The sequence below is a fragment of the Gracilinanus agilis genome, chromosome 1 (assembly GCF_016433145.1).
Source record: "Gracilinanus agilis isolate LMUSP501 chromosome 1, AgileGrace, whole genome shotgun sequence".
NCBI lineage: Eukaryota > Metazoa > Chordata > Mammalia > Didelphimorphia > Didelphidae > Gracilinanus > Gracilinanus agilis.
Window position 1 is genome coordinate 361809479 of NC_058130.1, and position 22653 is coordinate 361832131.

At 37.8% G+C, this 22653-nt stretch overlaps 1 non-coding gene across 1 annotated transcript; it reads right to left on the bottom strand.

The window, feature by feature from the left end:
• Positions 1-1779: 1779 nt before the first annotated feature.
• LOC123232801 lies at positions 1780-1914 on the bottom strand. The gene has a single exon (XR_006505304.1). It is a non-coding gene; the product is annotated as a small nucleolar RNA SNORA9 (small nucleolar RNA).
• Between the last annotated feature and the right edge of the window lie 20739 nt (positions 1915-22653).

A 22653-nucleotide genomic window follows, 5' to 3' on the forward strand; every position in this document is an offset into this window, starting at 1 on the left:
AGAGAGAGTTGCCTAGGGATAGTGGAGGCAAAGTGATTTGTTCAGAGTCCCAGAATGTATCAGAGGAGGGACTTAAAACTAGGTCTTCTTACTCTGAGGCTCACCATGTCATGCTGCCTTTAATTCAGTAATTACAACACTGAAAAGGTCCATAAATTAGCTTCATGAGTTCATAATTAAGGGAGCTCATGATTATTTTAGTTGAATTAAATTGCTTGGCATATGAAAAACCATTTCAATAAATTAGTGTTGTACTAGACAGAGATTTGAAGACCTTTCTTGTGTTTTTTTTATATTACATCTCTCATCTTATTTTTTTTCCCATTATGAATAAGTACTTTGTCATTTAAGCCATACTTTTAGTTTGTCACTAGACAAATCTAGGCCAGACTTCCAGGAATGAAGTTTTCTTCCCTTGAATAGATCTACATCTGCTGAATTAACATCAGTAAGTGTTTCATTTTTTTAAATTGAAATTTTTTTTTTGTTTGTTTTTTTAAACCCTTACCTTCCGTCTTAGAGTCAATACTGTGTATTGGCTCCAAGGCAGAAGAGTGGTAAGGGCTAGGCAATGGGAGTCCAGTGACTTGCCCAGGGTCACACAGCTAGGAAATTTCTGAGGCCAAATTTGAACCTAGGACCTCCAGTCTCTAGGCCTGGCTCTCAATCCACTGAGCTACCCAGCTGCCCCCAATTGAAATGTTTTTAATCAACAAAAATTCACTTTCTCTTCTTCTCATCTCTCTCTGCCCCCATGTTGAGAATGAAAAACAAAATACTTGTTATAAATATGTAAAGTTCAGGAAAACAGATTTCTACATTACCTATACCCCATAATATGTCTCTGTCTACACTCTGAGTCCATCATCTCTCTATCAGGAGGTGTGTATCATATTTTATTATGAGTCTTCTGGTATTATTACTTGCCATTTTATCATTTAGAGTACCTAAATCCTTCCAAGTTGTTTTTCTTTATAATATTATAACAACTGTATAAACTATTCTTCTGGTTCTGCTCACTTCATGCCTAATTACTTCATACAAGTCTTCCTATGTTTCTTTGAAACCTTCCCTTTTATAATTTTTTATAGCATAATAATATTCCATAACATATATATAGCATAATTTGTTCCATCATCCCCAATTGATAGACATTTCCTAAATGTCCAACTCTTTGCTGTTGCCAAAAGAAGTACTACAAATATTTTTGTACATATTTTGTTTGAGTTTGTTTTACTCAGGACTACTCTTTCTCTTAATATACTAACTCTCTTGTTCCTGTTCTCTTTTCCTCTCTTAATCTCCTATTTCCCTATTGAGTAAAATATATTTCTGTACCTATCTTTGAGTGTATTCTTCTCTCCTATGACTAGTTCAGATGAAAATGAGATTAAAGTAACAGTTGCTTAAACTCTTCCCCTTCTCTTTATTTGTATAGATTTTTGCTTTTATACTCTAATTATATGAGATGATTTTCTTTTCCCTTTCCTGCCCTGGTATATTCCCCTTCCCATTCCTTCCAATGCCTTTCCATTCTTTTTTATTTTCTTTTTAAATTTTCTTTATTTATTTTTTACTGTAAAAATTAGGTTTATTAAATGTCATTCAATGGTCTCAAAGTCTAAGAGGTAACTGACATCTTGAAGGATCCATATTCTTTCCATCCCCTTCACAAAGCTGATGAAAAGCCCAAACATAAAGATTAGAGAATTCAAAATGAGTTACTGAAAAGGCTTTGGTTCCACACTAGAGGCAAAAACATTTACTCTTTACCAGTCTAGATATCTGAGATTTCTATAACCTTACTCCAAAGTCAGAGCACAGTGAGGCCCCAAACCATCTCAGGGTTACTCTAGCAAGTCTTTAGGAATGTTTGGGGTCATAGAGGACACTGACATGCTGGAAAGCTTGCATATCCATTCTTCTTTTAAGATCATCAAAATATAATAGAATCACTCCTAGGCCCTCTCACTAATTAGATTCTATAAACCCTGATGATGATAGTGTTCTGAAAAGATATATGCATTATCTCTCCATATTAGAATATAACAAGTTCATTCTTTCTTTAGTCTCCTTTAATTGCTCTCTCATGTTTCTAGTTTTGTGTTTCTCTTGACTCTTGTTTTTATACTTCAAAGTTTCTATCCGACTCTGTTTTTTTCCCAGGGATGCTTGGAAGTCCTCCATCCAAGTGTCCACATCCAAATGTCCACAAATCTGTCTGTCTTTCTATGTCTTCCTGGGCTAGAAAAAATGACTTGCTGTGATTTTTTTCTTTGATTTTTGCATCAAAACTTGGTTTGGTTCATTTTCTAGATCTTTCTGGAGCTGTTAGTGATAGAAGAGCTCAGCTGTACCTCTTTCTACTACTCCATCATTTCATTTTCACCAAGTTTCATTTTCAAAAAGCAACATGGACAAACAAGATTCTGGAATGAATATTTTCATTTTCCATTTATGCCAACTGTAAAAGCCACAAGTAACACTAAATCTAAGAGGTAATTGTTGTGTGGTATATAGAGAGTTGTCTTTAGTCTAAAAGACCTGAATTAAAGGCCTACCTCTTGACATATATCGGCAGCATTATCCTGCTAAACTGTCAGTACTTAAGGCATCTATCCCAAAACTCTCTATTGTAGAGCGGAATAGCTATTGTGGAGGGAATTTCCTCACTGGGATATCTCAATACCAGTACAAATCAAATCTACAATATGTTTTTTTTTTAAACCCTTGTACTTCGGTGTATTGTCTCATAGGTGGAAGAGTGGTAAGGGTGGGCAATGGGGGTCAAGTGACTTGCCCAGGGTCACACAACTGGGAAGTGGCTGAGGCCGGGTTTGAACCTAGGACCTCCTGTCTCTAGGCCTGACTCTCACTCCACTGAGCTACCCAGCTGCCCCTACAATATGTTTTTTAAAAAAAGAAAGAAAAGAAGACTTCAGAACTCATCACAAACTAGATATATGCTGAAAATCATGAACAGAGAGCCAGAGAGAAAGGGAAGGGATTAAAAAAAAGAAGAAGAAGCAAAAGCAGAGGACTTTCAAATTATGATCAAGAATTTATTTGAATGTTTGCTTAGGAGACATTTTAAAATGTCCTTAAGTCCTCGGTCTGAATACTATGGACTTGTATTTTATTTTTTCATCAGCTCCTTCAGGGCAGAGATCTGGTCATTTGAGATTCTTTGGGTAGCAAACCACTCTGGTACCACACCCATGGTTAGCCATCAACATTGAATGCTCACTGTGCAGGGGACTCTCTACCCCTCTATTTCTTGTAGTCATCATATAAATTTAGAGGAAGAATCTTTAGAAATCATTTAGTGACTAAAATTATCACCTTATTTTATTTTTTCCTTAAGTTTATTGGTACTATTTTTATATCACCTCCATTTCCCAATACAAGCCTCCATCCCCACCCTGAATACTCCCTAGTAATAAGGAAAAACAATTAGGCAATTTAAGTTGTCTGGGCTTTAGTTTACTCATCTGTAGAAAATGAGGGTGTTGGACTAGATAGCCTCTAAACAAAGTTCCTTCCAGAACTTTTTCTAAAAACCCATGAAAATGGTTGGACAAAACAAATTTATCTGAAATCTTATGTAATACATCTTATGATCTCTTCAAATCCATTAGCCAAATCAATCAACAAACAATTATTAAGTTCCTAGTAGCACAAAATATTTTGCTAGCCACTGGGGATACAAAGACAAAAATAAAATAATTCTTACTCACAAGCAGGGAAATATTGGCACACATTGTTGTTCCTCCATTTTTGAAAACTACCAATAACATCCCCAAGGTGATGTCTTAACTTACCTTTGAATTGGATTTAAGTGAGGCATGGGTGTACTGTCATCAACCCCACTCTCTCTTCCAGATTCATTGAAGTGCAATGGCAGGACAAAGGTCAGGGTGACCAAAGAACATGCACAGTGGTCACGCCCTGGCCAAACCAGGTTGAAGGTAACTGACAGGTCTCAAACCTATGGGTGAGTTGGGGGAGCTCAGGGGGAAAAGGGGTTGTTTACCCCAACCGTGTGAAGACTTTCCCCAGAAGAGCGAGTGGATGAGAAAAATCTGCTCCCAAATCCATGAAAGTGGCTGAAGCAGGTACTTTTGTAGGGGCACCAAGAACTTGGTCAGACATCGAAAATGCCAAGGTCATCCAGTGCATCCTTACCATCAGCAGTCATCTTGACTTTGTCTTGCCACTAGGACCCCAGATGCTCATCCCAAGTCACTGGTCCTCTTTGACTACAAAGGACAACAACATAGGTAAATATAAGAAGAATCAATTGAGGCCTATTTACAAAACTACTGTATGCCCACTACTATGTTTAGCATTATGAGAAATAAGTAGAAAACAGCATAGATGGAATCTACTACTTGTGTCACTTTGGGGAAGTCACTTGTTCTTTCTCAGCCTCAGTTTTCTCACCTGTAAAATGAAGAAGTTAGACTAGATGGCCTCGAAGGCCCTACTAGTTCTAAATCTATGATCCTTTGAAAAGATTAGGGAGATTTGTTTGAGCTTGTTTGAGAAAAAGGGTAAAAATCTAAGCAAAGTGAATTTTGTGTTTGGTGTCTGGAGAGGGTTGGACTAAGATCTGTAAGGTTCTTTCAACTCTAACATTCTATGGTTGGTTGTCTTTTGGAAGGAAGCCTCTAACCTTGGGAAAATGCTTTAGTTGTTTTTGTGACTTGAAGTCTAGAGTCATTGGCAACCAAGGAGAGCCTTATTCCAAGAAAGGTTCAGTCATGATAAGTTCAGTCAAAATGAGTTTTTTTTTGAAGGGGATACAGCTTGTTGTTGCTTTGTCTGTAATTGAATCCAACTCTTAATGACTCCATTTGGAGTTTTCTTGGCAAAGATACTACTTGGTTTGCCATTTCCTTCTCCAGTTCATTTTATAGATGAAGAAACTGAGGCAAATAGCATTAAATGACTTGCCCAGGGTCACATAGCTAGTATGTGTCTGAGAATGGATTTGAACTCAGGCTTTCCTCACTCTAGGCCCAGTGATCTATCCATCAAGACACCTGGCTTACCTTATAGAGCTAGGATTGTTTAAGCAATGATGAGTAACAATTGAAAATTAGTAAACTATGGAATCCTGCCTTGATGCCTGTATTTTAATAATGTTTTAAATTAATTAAAAAATTAAAATAAAAAATAATATGTATTATGTAGATAATATAGAGATATAATATTCTATATTCTATTATTATGTCATATATTATATAGATGCATAATAAAAATTTAAAAATAATATTATATATTATATAAAAGTAGTATATAGAGCATTTATATATTATGAATAAATCACTGGGCTTAAAGTAAGAAAGACCTGAGTTTGAATTCTGCCTCAGAAATACCATGTATATGACTTTAGGCAAAGTTACTTAATCTTTTTCGTCTTCAGTTTCCTCATTAAAAAAAAAAGTGTTACTTATAAATGCAAGCTATTATTATCATCTATTTATATAATGTTTATTAGAGTTCCAATTAATATTTATGCTTAGTTTAGCTAAGCATTCAGTACATTAATACATAATGAAGAGGTCATGGCTTTTTGACTGGTAATATTTTTAGAAGGAGAAGAGAGGGTTTGGCATCGAGGAAAAGGAATGGCTGGTGCTCTGGTTGCCCTTTTCATTTTGGAGAGTTGAGGGTGCCAGGATGGGGTCCCAAGAAAAAACAGATTCAATTTCTTAGGGCTTGGCTCTAGGCTCTAGGCAGAGAGAGAGGTTAAAGGGATCTTCCATTTTCCTTTTAGGAAAGGTCATCAGAATTGCAACTCTGTCCAGGAATAACACTGTCCAGAAATAAAGACTGTATTCATATGCTTAGAGTTATAAAACTATGTATTCCCTTTGACCCAGCAATACCACTATTAGATCTTTTCCTAAGATGACCAGAGAAAAAGAAAAAGAACCTACGTTCTAAAATATTGATCACAGATCTCTTTGTGATGGCAAAGAACTGGATTTTGAGGAGATGCCCACCATTTTGGGAATGGCTAAACAAGTTGTGACATATGATTGTGGTGGAATACTACCTCACCATAAGAAATGCTGAGCAGGTTAATTTGAAAAAATAGGGAAAGATCTATATGAAGTGATGAAGAGTGAAATGAGCCAAAAACCAAAGGTATTTTGCTATAAAGTCATTACTATACTATAGCCAAACCCCTGAGTGACATTGTAAACCCTACTGATGTATCATTTGGATAATTTTCTAAGACACAAATTCAAAGGTTGGTGATGAAATGAACTAAAAGTCTCCTATAACGTCATTTAACCTAACTTTATTTTTCCAGAGAATAGGTTAATGAATTGAGGTATAGGTGTGCCTGCCTTTGACTGGCATTTTTTCTGTTCTATTTCTTTTGGAGATCAGAGCTCTGAAGCTCTGATCTTTTTTGAGCCTTTACCTTTTTTCTAATCAGTCTCAGGAACTTGAATCTTTGCCTTGACCTAAGTTACAGAATAGGTCAGTTTCTTTATTTCTGTATGACTAACTCTCACAACATAGCACAGACTGCAAAGCTCAGATTTACTTACCACATATTTTCATGGGCTTTTTTTTTTGTTCAACCATGACCAATTCCTAAACTTACCAATCTTAGAGCAGACATGAAATCAAATTTATTATTCATATAAGTAGTGTTATCATCCCTTCTCTCTCTGAATTCTTTACTGAGTCCATTATTAATTTGGATGATTTAATCAATTAATTTTTAATGTTATTCATTTTTCTTTCAATCCTGTGCAGCTATTCTTCCTGTACATATACAATTATTACCGTGTTCATTCTGAATGCTGTTCTGGTATATCCTTAACTACCACCCTATACAGTTTCTGCATTATTATGATTGCTGGTGTGGTCTTCCCTTTGAGAGGGGAAAAATGTGAATCATCAAAAGCCATAGTAACAAAGGGATTGTTCTTGTGAATAAGAATAAGGATGTGAATACCTGAGTGGTTTTGCAGGTTCATGATTCTATTAAGTTATGAAACACAACCAGTTTTGCTCATCTAATTGCAAATTAGTCTTGATTTTTACATTTACAATTTTTTCATTCACGTCATAAACTAGGAGGTGAGCGATTGGCTAGAGTGATACACCAGAGGTCCTGTCAGCCCTCCAGGGTCACCTTCTTTAAATCTTCAGTGTGAGCACTGACACCTCAGCAATTGGCAAATGCTACAAACTGGAGCTTAGATTTATTCATTATTATTATTTAGACAAGCAATAAAGAAAATATTAAGTGTGTTATGCATATTCCAACCCTTCCCAAGCTAGTGGTTAAACATTTACCAGCACACTACAGCATATAGTCTGCTTGCTTATAGTAAGCCCCTCTCTCAAGTTATAGTCATAATAGTCCCTCCAACATAGGGAGAGGGACTAGACTCCTGATTTCATCTATATAGGGAACTCTTGGATAAGAAAACTCCCTCTACCAATGCAGGTTAGCACTTTCTCTGCAACTAATAGTCTTGGAGAGTCTTGCCTAAAATACTGAGAGGTTCAATGACTTCCTTGAGACTACAATACCGCATGTGTCAGAGGAAAGATTTGAACTCAGGACTTCATAGTTCTGAGAACAACTCTATACCTACTATTCCATTGTGCTGCTAATTGATAGACACAACCAAATGTCCTGTTTCTTTTCTTTTTTTTTTTTAAAAAAACATTACTTTTCATCTTAGAATCAATGTTGTGTATTGGTGCTAAGGCAGAAGAGCAGTAAGGGCTAGGCAATGGGGGATAAGTGACTTACCCAGGGTCACCCAGCTAGGAAGTGTCTGAGATCAGAGGTCTAGAACTCAATCCACTGAGCCATCTAGCTGTCCCCAAAATAGTTACTTAGCCCCTCATGGACATGGGTTCATGTTTGGAGGTGGTAAGATGATTTTGTGGTAAGTTTATAGCTCAAACCTCAACTCGAATATGAATCTGGATACTTTTTGCATATTATTTTTATTGATATATTTTGTTTTTACATCGTCTTTAGTTCTGAACACATCTTTCCCTTCTCCCTGATCAAACAAGGCATCCTCCCTTAACGTAAAAAAGTTAAAACAGAAGGGGTATCTAGCTGGCTCGGTGGATTGAGAGGCAGGACGGGGGACAGTAGTTCTTGGGTTTAAATATGATCTCTAACATTTCCTAGCTGTGTGACTCTGGGCAAGTCACTTAACCCCACCCCTTCCACTCAACCGTTGCTTAGCCTTTATTGTTCTTCTGCCTTGGAACCAATATACAGTATTGATTCTACGACAGAAAGTAAGGGTTACATATATTTTAAAAAAAGGTAAAACAGAAAAAGATAATAAGTTCATCAGAACTAATAAACATATCAATTATGTCTGCCGGGCTATGTTCATCTGTAGCCTTCTACTTTTATAAAGAAGGGCAGTGCATTTGTTCAGCATTCTCTGGGGCCAAATCTGGTCATTAAAATTATATAGCATTGTTTATTTTTTCATTTGTTTATTAATTTACTTTATCCATCTACTGCTTTCTTTTTATATTGTTGTATTTAAAGTGTATATTCTTTTTCTGATTATACTTATTTCTGTTCTGCATCAATTTAAATAAGTCTTCCCATGATTCTCTGAATTCTTTATATTTGCCATTTTTTTAGGGAGCAATAATGTTATGTTATACTCATATACCACAATTTATTTAGCCATTCCCTACAATGAACTGGAGAAGGAAACAGCAAACCACTCCAGTGTCTTTGCCAAGAAAACCCCAAAATGGAGCCATGAAATATAACTGAAATGACTCAACAACAAGAAGAAAAAGCTTTTTAAAATTTTTTTAAGGAAATGGATTTAATGAGGAAACCTAACAGAACAAAGAGTAGGCTTTGTCTGCTTAAAAATATCAACTTCATCCTCTCCTGAAGAGATTTGACTCATCTAAAGAAACTTTTTTTTAAACCCTTACTTTCTTTCTTAGTCACAACTCTAAAGGCAGAAAGGCAAGGGCTAGTCAAATGGGTTTGTGACTTGCTCAGATTCACTAGGAAGTGTCTGAATCCAGATTTGAACCCAGGTCTTCCAGACCCCAGGCTTGGCTCATGATCCACTGAGCCACCTGACTGCCCCTTAAGGAAGTTATCAGATCTGTGATCTACATTTCTCTAGTTAGATAAAGATGGCCATATTGATAATGACCCCAGAGAAGAAATCTTTCTTTTTCCCTTTTCTATTTGCTTTTTTCTTCTTTCTTAAGAAAAGTAGTCAAAAAAGGAACGGAGGGACTGTTGGTTACTGGATATTGAGCTGGATATTAATCCCCTAAATGGAATTTTACTCATGATCTTTCTTTATTGAAAATTCTAATAAATATTATCTCATATCTTCTTGGTGAAGAACATGCCCAAGGCAGCAGTTGTCAAACTTTCTGATCTCAGGATCCCTCTATGCTCTTAAATATCATTGATTATTCCAAAGAGCTTTTTTTATGTGTGTCATATTTACAATATTTTCTGTACTAGAAATTAAAACATATAATTTCCACATTTATTTATTCATTTGAATGACAATAAGACCAATACATGTTAATACATTATAAATAACATTTTTATTAAAAATAACTATATTTTCCAAAACTGAAAAAAAAAATTTGAGAACGACATTGTTTCATATATTTTAGCAAATCTTTTTGTCTGGTTTGATAGAAAACAGCTGGATTCTCATATCTTCTTCTGTATTCAATCTGTTATTTTGGTTAAAGAATATGAAGAAAATCTGGCCTTACATAGATATGTAGTTGGAAAAAGAAGGAGTATTTTAATAGTCTTTTCAGATATTTCTGGATATTATTCATTGATACTACATTTGTCCAAACTGGACAAGTGATGGTTTCTTAAATATTAGTTGCAATGTGGAATCTAAAACCATTTCAATGAACTTTTCACTTTTGTTGTTCAGTAGTTTCAGTTGTAGCTGACTCTTGAGACCACCTTTGGGATTTTCTTGGTAAAGATATTGGAGTGGTTTGTCATTTCGTTCTCCAATTCTTTTGACAGATGAGGAAACTAAAGCAAACAAGGTTAATTAACCTGTCTGGGGTCACACAGCCAGTTAGTGTCTGAGGCTGATTTGAACCCAGGTCTTCCCAACTCTTGAATGGATTTTCTATACACTATGTTGCCAACTGGCTGTCCTAAACTTTTCATACTCTGCTGCTTTAAAACCCATTCCTTCCTCTTGTGTTTTGAATGACTCTTTTACCCATCATATAACATCATGCATTAGTCATTTTGAAAAATGTTGGTTCACCAAGTTATACAGATCATCCAAATATTGACACATTTCATTATCCAATATAAAAATCATATTCTGAATATCATTAATGATCAATTAAGCAATCAACATTTATTAAGGACCTGCTTTGTGCCAGGCACCTTGTTAGGCATTACGGACGGACCCCAAAAGAGGGAGAAAATTCCTTAAGTATTGGAAAGCTGTCACGTTCACAGTGGCAGATCTGAGCTTTTCAAAATTCTAATTTTTGTTTGAAAGCTCAAATATGATCATTGACAACAAATATTGTCAGCTTTCCTTGAAATGACAGACTCATTTTGTTCATTTTCAAGAAAATGTTTGCCAAATATGTCTGGATAACCATAGTTTGTCTGTCAGTCATTCTTTCAAACAAAAATGGTGTTCCATTTTCCGTGGAAAAAAAGTGGCTAGTACAGCTTGCAACTCAAATAATCACAAAAATGCTTTATCTCTAGACTAGAGGTATCAAACACACTTCCTGAGAGCCATATGCGGCCCATGAAATTCCCCAGCGTGTCCCAAACCAAATTAAAATGAAGACAGGAAACATTTCGCAAAATTTAAAAAATATAATAAAACATAGATAGTATTACCTTTTAAAATTAAGTCAATATGTATCCACAGGGAGCCTTATGAATAGACTAGTAGCCTCTATTTCCATTTGATTTTGATACCACAGCTCTAGAAACTATCCTATTTTGGTATAAAGCAGAAGTGTTTTATGCTCTTATCACTGTTTTCCTTGGCCCTCACTCTGAAGGCCAGGAGTGTGACAACTTCCCCCCCCCCCCCATCTGAGTGGCTCAGGGGATGGAGAGCCAGGCCCAGAGATGGGAAGTTTGGGGTTCTGATTTGGCCATAGACACTGCCTAGCAAGTCACTTAACTCTCATTGCCTTAACTCTTACTGCTCTTTTGCCTTAATGTAAGGATTTTTCAAACAAACAAAAAACTCACCCTACCTTCAGGGTTTTGCCTATTCTTAAGGGGACTGGGGCTATCTAGGTACTCCCCTGTTGGTTTCATCCCTCAAACGGTGTTGACCCAATTGCAAGGGTCTCCTGCACCAGTTCCACTTAACCACTTACAGCTGAATTTGCTCCTTCAAAGGAATGTTTACTTCAAAGGCATAATAACAAATTCTGTGTGATTCTGGACAAGTCACTACATCTCTGTTTGCCTTAATTCACTGGAGAAGGCAATGGCAAAAAGCCGTCTTATCTTTGCAAAGAAAACCTCATGGCTAGTACGGTCCATGTGGTTATGAAGAGTGGGACACGACTGACCAAAAAAATGACAAATACATAAATATATTCTCCACCACATGGGACAAAATTCCCCCACTCTATCCTGAACCACTTTATACTCTGGGGTGGAAAGGGAGATTCAGTTTTAAGTTTAGCTTCATTCCATGGTCCCAAGTTCCAAGTCTGAAGTTCCCCAGGAGCTGAAGTCCCAAGCACCCAGCTGGTCTGGCTGGCCGTACATGGAGCCGAGAATTCTGGTCCCAAGGTCGCCAAGATCCATCCCTCCATCCCCCCCACCCCCTCTAAAACTGAGAAGGACAAATGATTCAGAAAAATGAGATAAACACTCCAAGCCCATTTCTCAGGGCCACAGGATAAAGCGGGGGAGGCGAGGAGGAGGAAAGGATGCCCTTCCCCCAGCTCAGTCAGCTCGCTGGCCGGTACAGTATGTGAACTCTGACCCTGACCCTCTCTGGACATAGCAGAAGAATGCACACAGGAAAACGTTTGAGGCTGTGCAAGTCTGGCAGTTTTAAAGAGGCAGCCTGTACCAGCTGCACAGCCAGGCAAGAGAGGCTACTCCTACGGAGCCACATGGGAGGAGAAGGCAAGGACGTCTTCTTCCAGCACCGGGATTCCTCCGCGTTAGGTGATCTGGGTATTTACAAAACGAACGCAATTATTCGCAATTCCCTTTTCATAACAAAGAATAATTAAAAGATTTGTACTTGAGCAGAGATTTAACAAAATTAACCTTGAGTGCTTCATCGAGGATCCTTAAGTGAAGCTGGCTTTTTATTCCCTCCAATTCAAATGCATGACATCCTATTCAATGTGAACCTGTTTGTTCTCAAAATCTTAGTTGATAGGCTCCGTTAAATTGGCAGCGAAGGATCCAATAACCACTAGAGTTTGGTGCACCATTGCCTTGATTTGTGCTAGAACACCAAGAGTTTTCCCCAGCATTGCTTTGGCACCATTGGTGCAAATATTGTTCCAGGATAAACCATGAGCTTCCAGAAAGTTAGTCCACATTTTGAATGTTTCAGCACCATGTGTATGGGCCAAATTGGAGAACAATCAACAAAGGGAAGAAACTGTGGGATTTCCCCCCTAAGCTTTAACATGAAGTAAGGTCTTTGATAAATAGTGGGTGCTGGTACCAGACAAATTCTAGTGGTAAATCAAGACCAGACACACAGGTAGAATTATCCATTTGTAAAGCAAAAGTGCAATTTGGCAGATGAGACATCATTAACTCAGTCTTTATGTCTAAAGTTAAATCTTGAATTCACACGTCTTGTAGTCTTTGGAAAACTTCACTGTATGTTCATAAGAAAATGAGAGTGAAAAAGACAAAAAACATCTCTATTATTAAAAAAATGACCTCACAAATCAGCCGAAAGTATCTTGGGGACCCCCAGAGGTCTGTAGGTCACATGTTGAGAATTGCCGACCCGGAGTCTATGGAGACAATACAGATTTGGGCAGCTCTTTCTCTAGACAAGAGATACTTGGATACAGACTAAGTTAAATTAAATGAAATTAATTTTGGAAGACTTTTGCCTAAAATGCAGACTATATCTAAAGTATTACTATTTTAAACAATTTTATCTTTATTTTATTCCAATAACAAATTTACACATAAATTTTCCAAAGTTCTCCCAACTCTCTTTCCTCCCTTCTCCTGGAATTGACAAGCAATTCCCCTGGGTTATACATGTTTAATATCTATTTTTAAAAAAATATTTACCTTCTGTCTTGGTATCAGTTCTAAGACAGAAGAGTCGTAAGGACTAGGCAAGGGGTTAAGGGAATTGCCTAATGCCACAAAGCTAAAAGTGTCTGAGACCTGGTTTGAACCCATATCCTCCCAACTCCAAGCTCAGTGTTTTATCCATTGTGCTTCCTAACTGCTCCTTTAATATCTTTTTTTGTTTAAAAAACTCGGACCTCTGGTTGTTACTCTTCTTAGCTTGTACATGGCACTGAGAAGCCTTAGGAGTCTTAGCTCAGCAGATTAACCTTCTCATAATTCAGTCAGCATTATTAACTCCATCCAGAGTTCTATCTTTGGTCATCTCCATGGCTTAGGACCCCTTCTTTTTTTCTGTCACATGATCTGATTACTCCTTTCTCTTAGCTGACTCTTAGCCATGATGGCAACTTGCTTCTAGTACAGAATCTAGTGGGAATTCAAAGTTTCTTGTTCCTAATGAACAAGGGAAGGAAACACACTTATTTACTGTCTAATATGTATTGGGCACTGTGCTAAGGTGTTTGTTTTTTTTAATTTGAAAAATCTTAATTAACCAATTAATTAATTAAGACTATTTTTCCATGGTTATATGAATCATGTTCTTTTCCTCCCCTTCCCCCTCCCCCATCATGAAGCCGATGAGCAATTCCATGGGTTTTACATGTCATTGATCAAGACCTATTTCCATATTATTGATATTTGCACTAGAGTGATCTTTTATAGTCTACATCCCCAATCATATCCTCATCGACCCATATGATCAAGCAGCTGTTTTTCTTTTGCATTTCTGTTTCCACAGTTCTTTCTCTGGATGTGGATAGCGTTCTTTCTCATAAGCCCCTCTGAGTCATCCTGGATCATTGCATTGCTGCTAGTATAGAAGTCCATTACATTCAGTTTTACCACAGGGTATCCATCTCTGTGTATAATGTTCTCCTGGTTCTGTTCCCTTTACTCTGCATCAATTCCCGGAGGTCATTCCAGTTCACATGGAATTCCTCCAGTTCATTATTCCTTTCATGTGCTAAGTTTTTTTTATTTTTTTCTAACTCTTACCTTCTGGGTAGTATCAATTCTAAAGCAAAAGATCAGTAAGGGCTAGACAATGGGGGTTAAGTGACTTGCCCAGAGTCACACAGCTAGGAAATATCTGAGACCAAATTTGAACCCAGGCTCTCCCAATTCCAAGATTGATGCTCTAGCCTCTATGCTCCCTAAATACCCTGACTGTGCTAAGCTTTTTACAGATATGACCTCACTTGATCCTCAAAACAACCTTGGGAAGTAGGTACTGCCATGATCTCCATTATAGGCTTGAAGAAACTGAGACATACTGAAGTGAAATGACTTGCCCAAGGTTACACAATTAGCAAAACATCTGAGGTAGGATTGAAAATCAAGGAAATATAACCTTCCCTTCATCTGAACCCAGGTAAAATAATACAACCATATACTTACATATTGTTTTTTATTTAATACAACTATGAAGTATTTAACAGACAAGAACACTGGAGTAAAGAAGGCTGTGACTTGTCCAAGGTCATATGGCTCAACAGTGATGATGACAGATGGATGGTTTTGGATTTAAGGTCAGGAACACCTGAATTTGAATCCTGCCTCAGATGCTTATTAGCTATGTAACCCTGGACAAGTCACTCAGCCTCAGTTCCCTCATCTCTAAAGTGGGGATAATAACAGCACCTCCCTACCAGGATTATTGGGAGAGATCAAGTGAGACAGCATATGTAAAACACTTTGCAAGCTTTAAAGTGCTATATAAAGGTTAGAGATTATTATTAGATGTCAGGTTTTCTGATTTCTGTTCTCATGTTCTTATATACTATCCTATAACCATACATAGGAAATGAGGAATGGGAGCTATACATATAAGTCAAGTCAAAACAGTTATTAAACACCTACTTTGTGCCAAGGCAGCTAGGTGGTACGGCAGATTCAGTGCCAGGAAGACTCGTCTTCCTGAGTTCAAATCTGACCTTAGGCACTAGCTATGTGACCATGGACAAGTCACTTACTCTCTTTGCATCAGTTTACTCATTTGTAAAATGAACTGGAGAAAGACACGGCAAGCCACTACAGTATCTTTGACAAGAAAACCCCAAATAGGGTCAGCAAGAATTGGTCAAGACTGAAAAATAACTGCACTACTGTGAGTATGGGGGGCACAAAGAAAGGCAAAAGAGTATCTCCAATCTCCAGCTCACAGTCTAATGGGGAAACAACATAAAAACAATTATTTAGAAAAAAGCTCTAGATTGGACAAACTGTAGATTACATAGAAAGGAAAGAGCATTAGGAGGGGTTGGGAGTAGAAGGTGGAATGTTAGCTAGGATTTAAAGGAAGCCAGGAAAGCCAGGAGGTGGAAATAAGGAGAGAGACAATTCCACACTGGGTAGATAGTTTGTGAAAATCTTCAGCATCCAGGCATGGAGTAGCTCTTTTGGGGAACAACCAGGAAGCCAATGTCACCAGATTGCAGAATTCAGGGAGGGAAGTAATATGTAAGAAGACTGCAGAGGTAGGAAAGGACCTGGTTATGAAGGGCTTTAAGAGCCAACAAGAGGATCTTAATAGTTGATCCTGGAAGTAATGCTTATTAAATAGGAGTTTCTTAAATAGAGGAGGTGACATGGTTACCTGTACTTTAGGAATATGCAAAAATGATGGCCAGTCTAGATTTTAAAAAAGCACAGTGTAATCCTCTTTGCTGGCCTTTCCCCTCTACCTATCTTGTACTTATGAGGTATGCAAGATGATAGGAGTTCCTTCCTGTTTTTTTTTTAAACCATTTTCTGTACTACATTGAATTATGGTATGACCTTGATGACCTGCAGGCTTCACAGTGTACATTAGTGAGCTCTAAATGACTTCAGGAATCCAGAAAGATGATTTTCTTTTCTCCTTTCCTCCTCCTCCAACTTCACACTTAATTCTACAGATCCTGAGAGTCAAGGGTGACTCATTAAGGTCTTATACTCCCAAGAGGTTTAAACCAGCCAGAAGATTGGGTTAAATCTAATTAGATGAAAATTAAGAGAGACATTTGGGGTAAAAAAAAAAACAACTTTACTTGTACAAGGTAGGGGAAGAGTGGCTGTATAGCCCTTCACTTGAATGAGATTTAGAGGTTTTGTGGCAGGTAAGCTCACAATCAATCAACAAGAATGAAGTAGCACCTCTACAGTTTAAGAATGAGTGAGGAACAATTATTTCCTGTGGGTGTAGGGTGTGTGTATTTCAAGACACTATTTCTATTCATTCTTCCATTCCATATTCTAATTTTAAATATTTACTAAGAATGATGAGGTGAAGATGTAGTTTTTCTTTCACTTTATTATTTTTTTTTAACAATGGAGGAAGACTATATGGTTCGCTGGTTACCTTCTTTTCCAGACAAAGAGACTGGGAGCTCAAGCTACTCACAGAGAAAACTTTTGCTGAAAAGCAGGTGCCACAGAAATCAAGATGTTTCCTCTGAATGGGTTATTGTGAGAGGGTTGAAAAGAGATAGAGACAATTTGAAAATCACGAGATGCTGGATAAATATCATCATTTTCATTTTCATTGTTGTTTTTGTTGTTGCTGTTAAGAGGCTGAGGTCAAGGTTAGATTTGGCATGGGCAAACCATGACTTCGGGAAGAATGGGCCCCGTATAAAAATGTAAAGAAAAAAAATGTAATGAGAAAGGAGATTATTTCATTGTCATTTGAATTCGTAAGACAAAATTTCTAATAGCTTAATTTCCTGATGAAGCAGTAATCAATGGAATCCCCCTCCCCGCTTACAGTCACCTCGTTTTGTAAATCATCTTGAACACATGAACATAGAGAAGAAGAAAGTTACCCTGAGAAGAATGGCCAAAAATGGCCAAGAGAAGAAAATGACCCTGGGTGATTTCCTCCAACCATCAAGGCCACACCATTGACACACTTGGGTGACCATGATTCACACTAGATATACTAGCTACAGAACCATTCTAAGTCCAGGTATGAAATGGAAGATATTAAACCATTTTTGCCTTACACTGAAATCATTTTGAGTCACTACATATCACTAACGCCTCAGAATGATCGTGATTTGCCAATTGCCCTCACGTCTCGCTGGTTTCTGACTTTGCTCACGATGTTCCCTCTACCTATAATGTCCTCCCACCTCTTCTCCATCAATCTATGTCCATCAATTCCAAGACTCAGTTCATGATTCACCTTCTTAGTTAAAGCCCACACTCCCCTGCTCCCTTCCCAACCTCCCAAAGCATTTACAGATCTGATTCATCCATAATTAAATGATTGTTGCTGTTTTTTCCATTCCCACCAACTGCTGGGCTCTAACCACAGTGAGAAAAGCTGAGGTCTTTGGACCAGAACAAAGGCTGTCCTTCCTCACCTGCTTGCTCTGGTTTATTCTCGTCTGACAGCACAGCTGGTTAAGCAGGTGTTTACAGACCAATAAGTGGCTCTGCTTGCTTTTTGAAAATTGTTAACATGGGAGAAGGCATTTCTTAGGAAAATGCTAATACCACTGCTAAGTCTATTAATTATTCACATGTCATATCAGATGGGGGACTTGTCAAAAACACAGAGAGCTATTTTCCCCAAACACGTCATACTAAATGCACCTAATATCAGGAACTGTTTATGCTCATTTGAAATGATTGGTGCTCCATTTGGGGGCTTTGCTATTAAATGTGTATTGCCTTAGGCAAGTTGTTCATCAGAACAGAGTGTTAAAAACATATGAAGGCTGAGACTCTGTGATTTATTTTGTGTTCTAATACTTCGCAGTCTGGGTGACATTGAACCCTGTCTCTCATTTCTTTCCTTTCTGTGGAGATTTCTGTCAGTTTGTTGCTGTTCATTATTATTACTATTGTTTAGGTGGTACAATGACTAGATCACTGGACCTGGAGTTTAGGAAAGCCTGAATTCAAATTCAGCCTCAGCCTCTTATTAGCTATGTTTTTCTTGGCTAAACCTTTTCACCGCTTGAAACCTCACTTTTCTCATCTGTAAAATGGGGATATAAACGCATCTTCCTCAGGCATTATGAGGATCAAAGGCAATACTATTTGTAAAGTGCTTTGCAAACTTTAAAACATTATATAAACATCAGCTGTTATTATTTATTCAAGCAGTTTTTCTATTTCTTTAGCATGGATTAATCCATGAGATTAAGAACTCAGAAGGTAGAGATTGTCTAGAGCAGTGATTCCCAAAGTGGACACTACTGCCCCCTGGTGGGTGCTGCAGCAATCCAGGGAGCAGTGATGGCTACAGGTGCATTTATCTTTCCTATTAATTGCTATTAAAATTTAAAAAAAATTAATTTCCAGGGGGCTAAGTAATATTTTTTTCTGGAAAGGGGGTGGTAGGCCAAAAAAGTTTGGGAACCACTGCTCTAGAGGCTAGTTTTTAAATGGAATCATTAGCAGGCATTTTGAACATTGTTGTGTGTGTTATAGATCGCTTTGGCAGCCTGGTGAAACTCATAGACTCCTTCGTAGAATAATGCTTTAAAATGAATAAATTAAAATATAACCAGTTATGTTGAAATGTACTTTAGTAATAAGTTCACAGATCCCAGGCTAAGAACCCCTGAATTAAGGAATTTGATTTATTCCATCACCAAAGCTCTCATGCCTTGAAATTAGACAGAAAGCGCTTCTGCTCTAGGGTGCAGGGGGTGGTGATAGAGACTTAAGACTAGAAAGAGCTACCATGCCTTTATTCAGTGTTCCTCCTCTCTCCTCAGCTTCCTTCTTAAATTCCTTGGTCTTATGCCATTCTCTGTACTTTGTGTTCTTCACACCACATTCCTACTATCAGATCAGTGATCATACCATTGTCTCTTTTCCATTTACTCCCAATGACACAATGTCCTCTCCCTTCTTCCCTAAGGACTGCAGAAGAGAAGAGTTTATAAAGGTTTTCCTGAGGTTTCTTCCACTCATCAGTTTTCCCCTACATCTTATTGCTACTGTCCACCTCACAGCCTCCCCTGTGCCACTACATCTGGGCTTCCAAAGGTTACTGTTTGTTAATCCTTTGTTTTCAAAAAGGGCCAATGACATCACAGGGTGAAGTCTTGATTTGCTTGTGGATTGAATTTAAGTGAGCTGGAATTGTGCAAAGTCATCAGCCTCGTTCTCTTCCATAGTCATCCAAGTCTGGTGGCAAGACAAAAGTCAGGACCACTTGAGATGTAGACAAATCCTTTCCACAAGTCAGACTGGCCACAAATTATTGGCTTTTTGCATCATCATAATGATTGTATTTGCATTTAGAAACTTTGCATTGGATTTCCTTTTCAATTGTGTCTTTCTAGATGCTTTCCAATCTTACCTTTGAAAATCTGGAGTGGGGAATTCATTTCTGGATGCTATACTTGGGATTGGAGACCATATCATAGAAGGATCTATTGATGCTGATCCTGAAGATGTTGATATTGGGGATGATGATCCTGAAGAAAAGACTAAGGAGACTATGACAGCTGCCTTCAAGTATCTGAAGGGTTAGCATAAGGAAGAAAAATTAGATTTTGCTTGAGTCCAGAGGGCAGAAGGGAAGTGGGTGGAAGTTATAAAGAGCTAGGTTACAGGCAATGAAAACTTCCCATTGATTAGAGCTATGGTGAAATAGAATGTACTCCCTAGGGACACAGCCAAGTTCCTCATTTCTAGAAGGCTTCAGAGACTGAAAAACCATTTGGAGATGCGATAGAGGGGATGCCTATTTAGGATGGGGTTAGACCAGCTGATCCTCACATTTGAGATTTTATGCTAATGTAACAACCATATACAAACCTGAAAATCACCAGCAAATCTCTCTTCTAGACAGAATTTGCTCATTTGCATATTGCTGTAAACATTTTTAGGAAATGTATTTCCAAAGTTCAAAACCACTTGTACACCCCAGACAAACGAGCCAAAGCAATTCACCTATTTAGCTCTCTTGTCATTGGGATTTTTAATTAGAACAGAAAGATCTATGATTATGGCAATGCAGAGAATGTAATTTATCTTTATTTCAGAAACACTTATGCTAGAATGTCCCATGAATGTTTGAGTTCCGAATGAATTTAAATTCATTTTAAGATGAACAGAGTCATAGATTAGGGGTTGGAAAGGATTGCTAACCCTTAGGGTAAAAGATAAGGAGCTATGTATCACACAAGGACTTTAACGTTGGCATTAATGATCCCGAAGAAGAAACAGTCAAAGAAAATTCATATATGTATAAGGGAAGGGGAATGTGATTTCCCACTCCCACCCCTCAGTTGGTGTACTCACAGAATGTATTAACACAGGCTGAAATTTCAGTCTTTAAACAAGATGTGCCTATACTCTGTGATCCTGTTATGTGATATGGCCCCCAAGTAAAGGATTCATAATATATTGAATACATATATATATTTTCACATAAACATAGCACATCATTTATGTAGTATGAACTTCTTTGAGTCAAGAAGGGAACAACCTAACTGGCTGGGCTAACAAATAGCATTGCCTTTGGGGGCTTTAAGTAGCAATTTGAGTCTGGACTGAGGTATACTCTGGAGAGACAGGCTCCCTTCAACCCAAAAGGTACCAAAGAAAGGGAGGGGACCTCTTCTCCTTGGCTCCATCCATCAGCCATGCTATCAGAACAACTAGATAAGTAGGAAACAATGTACCCAGCTGGGAACAAAGGCACAAAAGCATGATGCAGAGATACAGTTACCTGAGGGAAGAGTAAGCTTCAAGGAACATGACTCCTTGAAGCAGAGAGGGTTGTTGGCTGTGGACTCAAGAAAGGAGAACTTCTAGAGAAGCAGCCCACTCAGCAGAGATGTTGAACTTTCCAGGGCACTATGAAGATTCTACAAAGAAAGAAAACATTTTCAGGCTATGCAGTAATAGGAGTTGTGAGTTACTCTTTGCCACACATGTAGAAAAAAGTATTTCTCTTTACTATTGTACTCTAAAGTTAAATGTTCCCTTCTCATGAACTATATTTGTGGGAGGCTGTGCCCCAGGTTTATGGGGGAAAGTGTTTATTTTTTTAAACATTTGTTATTCGGTTGTTTTTCAGTCTTGTCTGACTCGTGGTGACCCCATTTGAGGTTTTCTTGGCAAAGATACTGATGTGGCTTACCATTTCCTTCTCTGATTCACTTTATAGATGAGGAAACAGAAGCAAACAGGGTTAAGTGACTTGCCCAGAGTCATACAGCTAGTAAAGTGTCATTTGAACTCAGGAAGATGAATCTTCCTAACTCTAGACCCAGCACTTTCTCTACAGCACCACCTAGCTTCCCGTGTGCCATCTTAGTAAATGTCTTTATTAAAAACTAATTAAATCTATTGGTTGCTTGTTAATGAAAAGCACACAGACAGGGGCTTATAAATTATAGTAGATTTGCAGACTATCCCTGGGGCCAGAAGTAGCAGTTGCCTCTCTGGATACTAAATCTTCAAGTATAATACAAATCAGAGAAGATGTACTTTCATTGCAAACAATGACAAGGGTACAGGAAAAAAAAATGAGGACTAAAGAAGGAAGTGATATGCATAGAGAATTCAGGTCTAGGAATCAAGAGATGTGGATTCTAATTCTGACAGTTCCAACTAAATCACTGACTAGTGAGATGATCTTGGGCACCTCCCTGTAGATCTAGAGCTAGAAGGGACCTCAGGGGCCATCTAGTCTTACTATCTTATTTTTATAGATGAAGAAACTGACTGCTAGGAAGGTTAAATGATTTGCCACAGGTCACATGGGGGAATAAATATTTATTAATATGTGCTATAGTGTCTAGACTAAATTCTTCTTTTTATTTTATTTAATTAATTGATTTAGAATATTTTCCATGGTTACATGATTCATGTTCCTTCTCTCCCCATTCCCATAGCCAATGTGCAATTTAACTGGGTTTACATGTATCATTGATCAAGACCTATTTCCATATTATTGATATTTGCACTAGGGGGATCGTTTAGAGTCTACATCCCCAATCATATCCCCATTGACCCATGTGATCCAGCAGTTGTTTTTCTTCTGTGTTTCTGCTCCCACAGTTCTTTCTCTGGATGTGGATGGTGTTCTTTCTCATAAGTCCCTCAGAATTGTCTCTATGATAAATTCTTTACATATACCCTCTCATTTGATCCTCAATTGATTATCCATTTGGTAGTAAGCATCCCAGATGAGAAGTAAATCCATATTCCTCTTCCAATCTTTGCCCTAAAGTAGCCAACCCATCAGCCCAGTAGATAGAATGCCAGGCTTGGAAGAAGACTTATCTTCTTGAGTTCAAATCTAACCTCATATATTTATT